We start from the raw sequence: 6,651 nt of genomic DNA on the forward strand, positions 1-6,651 counted from the left end.
CGTTTTTGAAGAGCTGGGCTTCTCTACCAGGGGAGAATCGACTGATACTGTTGCCAGTTCCCTCTTGTTGAGATGAAACAAACTTTCATTTACTCCTAGCAGGGACACCTTGTCTCCTGACAATCCCTTGCTGGAAATTCAAATTTTGTGTTCAGTTCAGTTCAGTCGCTTAGTCGTGTCCGACTCTTTGCAACCCCATGAATCACAGCACGCCAGGCCTCCCTGTCTATCACCAACTCCCTGAGTTCACTCAGACTCATGTCCATCGAGTCAGTGATGCCATCCAGCCATCTCATCCTCTGTCGTCCCCTTCTCCTCCTGCCCCCAATCCCTCCCAGCATCAGAGGCTTTTCCAATGAGTCAACTCTTCGCATGAGGTGGCCAAAGTACTGGAGTTTCAGCTTTAGCATCATTCCTTCCAAAGAAATCCCAGGGCTGATCTCCTTCAGAATGGACTGGTTGGATCTCCTTGCAGTCCAAGGGACTCTCAAGAGTCTTCTCCAACACCACAGTTCAAAAGCATCAATTCTTTGGTGCTCAGCCTTCTTCACAGTCCAGCTCTCACATCCATACATTTTGTGTTACAGAGCACTAAACTACTTAAAGTGGTTCCATTCCATATCATCAGGCCACCTAAATACCTAAAAACAGGTTACATCCTAAATGAAATATGACATGAAAAAAGGGATCACAGACTTAAACAGAGTTCTTCCCAGACCTTGAAGAGTGCCAAGTTCATTTTAGTACCACAGCATGAGTAAAATATAGTTTCCTGAAGCCTGCCACATTGCAGATTATGGTGAAATGGAAAGCCCATTGGCCAAGAATCAAAAGACATTGGTCCCATTGCTATCACTGTTTCGCTGTACACTTTTGACAAGCAAATAAATGAGCCTGTGCTTGTTTTCTTATTTGCAGAGCAGATGATGGTACAGCAATGACTCATTTACTAGAAATGAAAAGGAATTTTAAAATATACCTAATTTCTGTTTCAGAGTAAATAATAATTATAAGCATCATTATTGTTTCCAAGGTGAATTTAAAAACCCAAATTTTAGGTACACTTGCTTTACAACCTCAAGAAATGCTAAGGACCAGATAGAAAAGGGAGAAGGCAATGGCACCCCACTCCAGTACTTTTGCCTAGAAAATCCCATGGATGGAGGACCCTGGTAGGCTGCAGTCCATGGGGTTGCTAGAGTCGGACACGACTGAGCGACTTCACTTTCACTTTTCACTTTCATGCATTGGAGAGGGAAATGGCAACCCACTCCAGTGTTCTTGCCTGGAGAATCCCGGGGACGGGGGAGCCTGGTTGGCTGCCGTCTATGGGGTCGCACAGAGTCGGACACAACTGAAGTGACTTAGCAGCAGCAGCAGCAGATAGAAAAGGGAAATAAGTCAGAGAATGGTTTTAGCTGTACTGCTACAGATCCCTTTCCATTCATCTTTCCCACCATAATAGTCCCCTTTTCCCAGAGATAACCACGCCTATCAGTTTGAAATGTATCTTTCCAGAACATTCTCTATGCATTTATATGTATGCATTTTTATGTACAGAGGTAAACACAGTTTTGATATTATTCATGTCAAAAAGAAAAACACACATCAAACTGGTTTAAGCCAAAATTATGGAGAGGGAAGATTTATAGTCTCTTGTCTCTGAAAAGTTTATAATAGACTGATTTCAAATATAACTAAATATGGGACTCAAAAACCAAGATGTCACCAATAACTCCATCTTATCACTTTGCTTCCTTCTGTGTAGGCTCCACTCTCAAATTTCATGTGGTAACCAAGTGGCTTCAGCAGGCTCCAAGATCCATCTCCTATTCTACTCATATCTGAAGGCCAGTTAGTGCCCACAGCTTGAGCTATTCATGGAAGTAAATCATAAATCATATGGGCTTAGATTGGAGGGGGGAATGATACTCCCATAATAAATCTGGGGTCTTTTTTTGCCAGAAGACAGAAAAATCCTGGGCTATAAAAACAACAGACTTGAGTTGTGAAAGTAACTAGTAAAGTGCTCAGTTGTGTCTGATTCTTGGGACCCCCATGGACTGTAGCCTGTCTGGCTCCTCTGTCCCTGGGAGTTTTCTAGGCAAGAACAGTGGAATGGGGTACCATCTCCTTTACCAAGGGATCTTCCCAACCAAGGGATCAAACCCACATCTCCTGTGGCTCCTGTATTGGCAGGCAGATTCTTTACTGCTGAGCCATCTGGTAAGCAACTAGTAAAGTAACATGATATAAAAGCCAAATAAAGTGTTTCAAGAAGGAGGGTCTGGCTAATAGTATCAAATGTATTGCACAGAGATCAAAAAGAATAAAAGCTCTTATGAAATCATTGAAGTTAATTATTAGAAAGTCAATGATGAAGACCTAATATACACCATGATAACTATAGTTAATATATCGTATACTGGAAATTTGGGTTTCCTTGGTGGCACTAGTGGTAAAGAACTCGCCTGCCAATGAGGGAAACTTAAGAGACATGGGTTCAACCCCTGGGTTGGGAAGATCCCTGGAGGAGGACATGGCAACCCACTCCAGTATTCTTGCTTGATGAATCCCATTGAAAGAGGAGCTTGGCGAGCTATAGTCCCTAGGATCACAAAGAGTCGGACACGACTGAAGCAACTTACCACACACATGCTTGAAACTTGCTAGTTGAATATATCTTAAATGTTCTAACCACAGAAAAAAGTAATATGTGATTTGATTATGGTAATCATTTCACAGTGTATGTATATATCAAAACATTACACTGTGTACCCTAACAATATACATTTTTTATTTGTCAGTCATACTATAATAAAGCTGTGGGGGTAGGGAGAAAGAGAGAAAAAAGTCAATGGTGACTGTTGAGAATCAGAATATTGTTTTGATAGTATTTTGCTGGTAATATGTTCAGAAACCCAGTAGTAATGTCAGAATCCTGCCCTATTGATCATTCTTCCTTCCTGTACATCTAATAGACAATAGTAGCATCAAAATAAATATACTGTTAATAGGTACAAAGAAGTGGGTCCCAAGGCTAATTTTGAGGTATAATAGATGCACTTCCCCCAAAATCTTGCATTCTTTGACTTGTTCTAAGAAAGAAGAGATGGAATAAGGGAGGCAGGAATGGAAGGTAAAAAGAAAGGATTCTCAGCATGCCCAACAGAAAATGCCCAATCTAGATTTGCTCACTACATGGAGATGTGAAACAGGAAATACAAGAAAGCATGAAGCATGGATGATATTTTGATACATGTTGACTTCACTCACCAATAAACACGCCCAAACAGGAATAGAACTTTTAACACAACATATTATCACTTCCTCCTCTTTTGGGTGGGGAGGGTTATAACACCTCTTACTCCTCAGAGACATTTAGGAGAGAAATTTCAATTAACAGGAAATTAGTGGAAATAACAAACTTGGCTGCATTTTCTAGAAGTCTCTTGGTAAACATGATGAAGGAGAGAATAAAGAGATATCAGGGCCAAGAGAAAGGGTAGAGGGGTTAGGCATGATTTGAATTTATTCATATACGGAAGTAGGTGGCACTAGTAATAAAGAATCTGCCTGCCAATGCAGGAGCCACAGGGCATGCAGGTTCCATCCCTGGGTAAGGGAGAGCCCTTGGAGTAGGAAATGGCAACCCACTCCGGTACTCTTGCCTAGAAAATTCCATGGACGGAGGAACCTAGAGGGCTACAGTCCATGGGGGTCACAAAGAATCAGACATGACTGACTGATGTGAAAAGAATAAATTGATAATTCAAGATCCTATGTGAGTGATAGAACAGTCTCAAAGAAGGCAGGGAGGGAAGAAGCAAGATGGCTAAAGGAGAGGCTAACCTAGCCATAGGGAAGAGGAGGAACACGTCTTTCTCTAAGAGAAAAGGCAAGCAAAAAATATATAGAAAGAGATATAGATATGTGTGTGTGTGTGTGTATACACGTATCAGGAAAGAGGAACATGGCATTAGTAACAAAAATACAGTATTAACCTTTGTAGTTCTTTATTGAGGAACTAGCAAGTGTCTATACTAATAGCACTCAATTCTGGGCACTGTTGTTGGCCTGAGGACTTTTATTAATTCATTCATTCATTAATTTAGTTATTATTAATTACTTATTAATTACACAAGCAATGGTATAATTGCTAACAAACATTTTAAAAATTAAAAAAAAAAAAAAAAAGCTTTCCATGAAGTGGATAATAGGGAGTGGGGTGGTGGAGTGAACTCGGATTTTGCCAGCAGGATCACCTGGGTTCATATCTTCAATCTGCTTCTTACTTGATTGTGTGACCACCTACCTATTTTCTCTAAGCTTCAGATTTCTCTTCTGTAAAAGGAGGATAATAATAGTATATCGGTAGTTAGATGGCTTGAATCTGAGTAACAGGAAATCCATACTCAAATTGCTTATACACTACAGAAGTGTGTTATTACATAAGTCTGAATGTCCAGAGGTGGCAGCATTAGAAATGGTATGATTAGTCTTTGAATAACAGTATCAGAGATCCAGATTCTATCCTATTCTCCACTCTGTTATTCTTATTGTGTTAGTTTTGCCCTCTGCTGGCTTCTTCCAAAGTGGTATAAGATGTTCTAACATTTCCAGGTATCAATTTTCTAATTGATACAGAGAAGTATACTACCTAGTTCCTATTCTCAAATGCAGTATATCCCAAGTAGTAAAAGACCAACATGGCTGTGTTTGAAAGTGAAAGTGTTAGTTGCTCAGTTGTGTCCGATTCTTTGTGACCCTATGGATTGTAGCCCACCAGACTCCTCAAATCCATGGAATTTTCCAGGCAAGAATACTGAAACAGGTTGCCTTGCCTTCCTCCGGGGGATCTTCCCGATCCAGGAATCAAACCCAGGTTTCCTGCACTGCAGGCAGATTCTTTACCATTTGAGCCACCAGTTTACATACACGTCATAACACAAAGTGAGACTCCCAGGTGGCTCAGTGCCAAAGAATTTGCTGCCAATGCAGGGGACACTGGAGACACAGGTTCAATTGATAGATTGGAAAGATCCCCTCAAGTGGGAAACGGCAACCCTCTCCAGTATTCTTGCCTAGAAAATCCCATGGACAGGGGAGCCTGACAGGCTACAGTCCATAGGGTCACCACAAGTTAGACATGTCTGAGCAACTGAGCATACACCCAATAATACAAAGCACAGTGTACCAAACTGGTGCTAGAAACAAAATTCTAGTGGAGCTCAACTTTGATAGAAGAGTATCAAAATAGTCTTTATTCAAGCAAACAAGTAGCTTCAAATAACTAGTTAAAAAACAGATTTTTTTTAAAGACTTGAAGTTGCAAGAAATCCCTTAATTAACAGGATGCAGAAATCTGAAATGAGAGCAGTGGGAAGTATTTGTTTCAAAATGGAATCACTAATGAAACTAGTAAGAAGTTGCTACTGAGAAATTATTAATTTGGTCTGACACTGGGTCTTCAGCCAGTATCAGTGGTTTGACTAGTAATGGAAAATACTTTTCAAATGTTTCTTGTAACGTGATGAGCTCCTCACTAATCATTTTGTTTTTAAAAATTCAATATGTTTGTTTGCAGTTTGTAAACAAACTTCTAAACTCATTTGCAACAGTGATTCTATCTGAAGTTGTAAGTATGGTAATAGGGTGACTGTGCTCTACTACTAGTTTCCCGGGTGGTGGTAGTGGGAAAGAACCCGCCTACCAGTGCAGGAGACATAAGAAATGCAAATTCCATCCTTGGGTCAGGAAGATCCCCTGGAGAAGGAAATGGCTATCCACTCCATTATTCTTGCCTGGAGAATCCCATGGACAGAGAAGGCCAGAGGGCTACAGTTCAGAGGGTCGCAAAGAGTCAGACATGACTGAAATGACTCAGCATACAGGCACAAAAGCCCAAAGTTAAAAGTGTCCTTAGTGAATGAGAGCAGGGCCTGTATTTGTTTTGTTCACCGCTCTGTCCCCTGAGTCTAACACATTGTTGGCACATATAGGGACTCAATAAATACTTATTGAATGAATTAATGAGGGAAATCAAAGCACATGGAATTTGTTTGGCTCAGGTCTATAAGTCATCACCTTCCATATCTGTGCATAATGTGGTGAAATAACAAGAAGTTGAGATAATACAAAGTATAAGATGCCACCTGACCCCAGTCCTAAATATAACTCAAGTAGTGTCAGATTTTAACTGGTCAAACAAGTATATTTTTTATAACATAGCCTATAGATGTTAATAGAAATAAATGTACTATTTCTTGGGCATTTAACTTTATGAAAAGCACTTTATTTTGCATCATTCTCAATTGCCCTCATTTCCAACAGGAAAACACTGCAGACCCATATGCAAAAATAGTTGATTGTATAAATTATTATGTACCAAATTATTGAAAGAGTCAAAACTTTCTGAAGAGGTTAAGAGGAAAGAGATCAATGGACTGAAATTAAAATTTTAAAAAACAAAATGGTATTTATTTTCTCCAGTTCAAAGCCATAACATAAAACAAAAAAGTTGTTACAATAAAATTATTCTTATTCCTCAGTCAGTTCAGTCTCTCAGTCGTGTCCAACTCTTTGCAACTGCATGGACTGCAGCACACCGGTCTTCTCTGTCCATCACCAACTCCTGGAGCTTGCTCAAAC

This window comes from Bubalus kerabau, chromosome 1 (genome assembly GCF_029407905.1).
Source record: "Bubalus kerabau isolate K-KA32 ecotype Philippines breed swamp buffalo chromosome 1, PCC_UOA_SB_1v2, whole genome shotgun sequence".
Taxonomy (NCBI): Eukaryota; Metazoa; Chordata; class Mammalia; order Artiodactyla; family Bovidae; genus Bubalus; species Bubalus kerabau.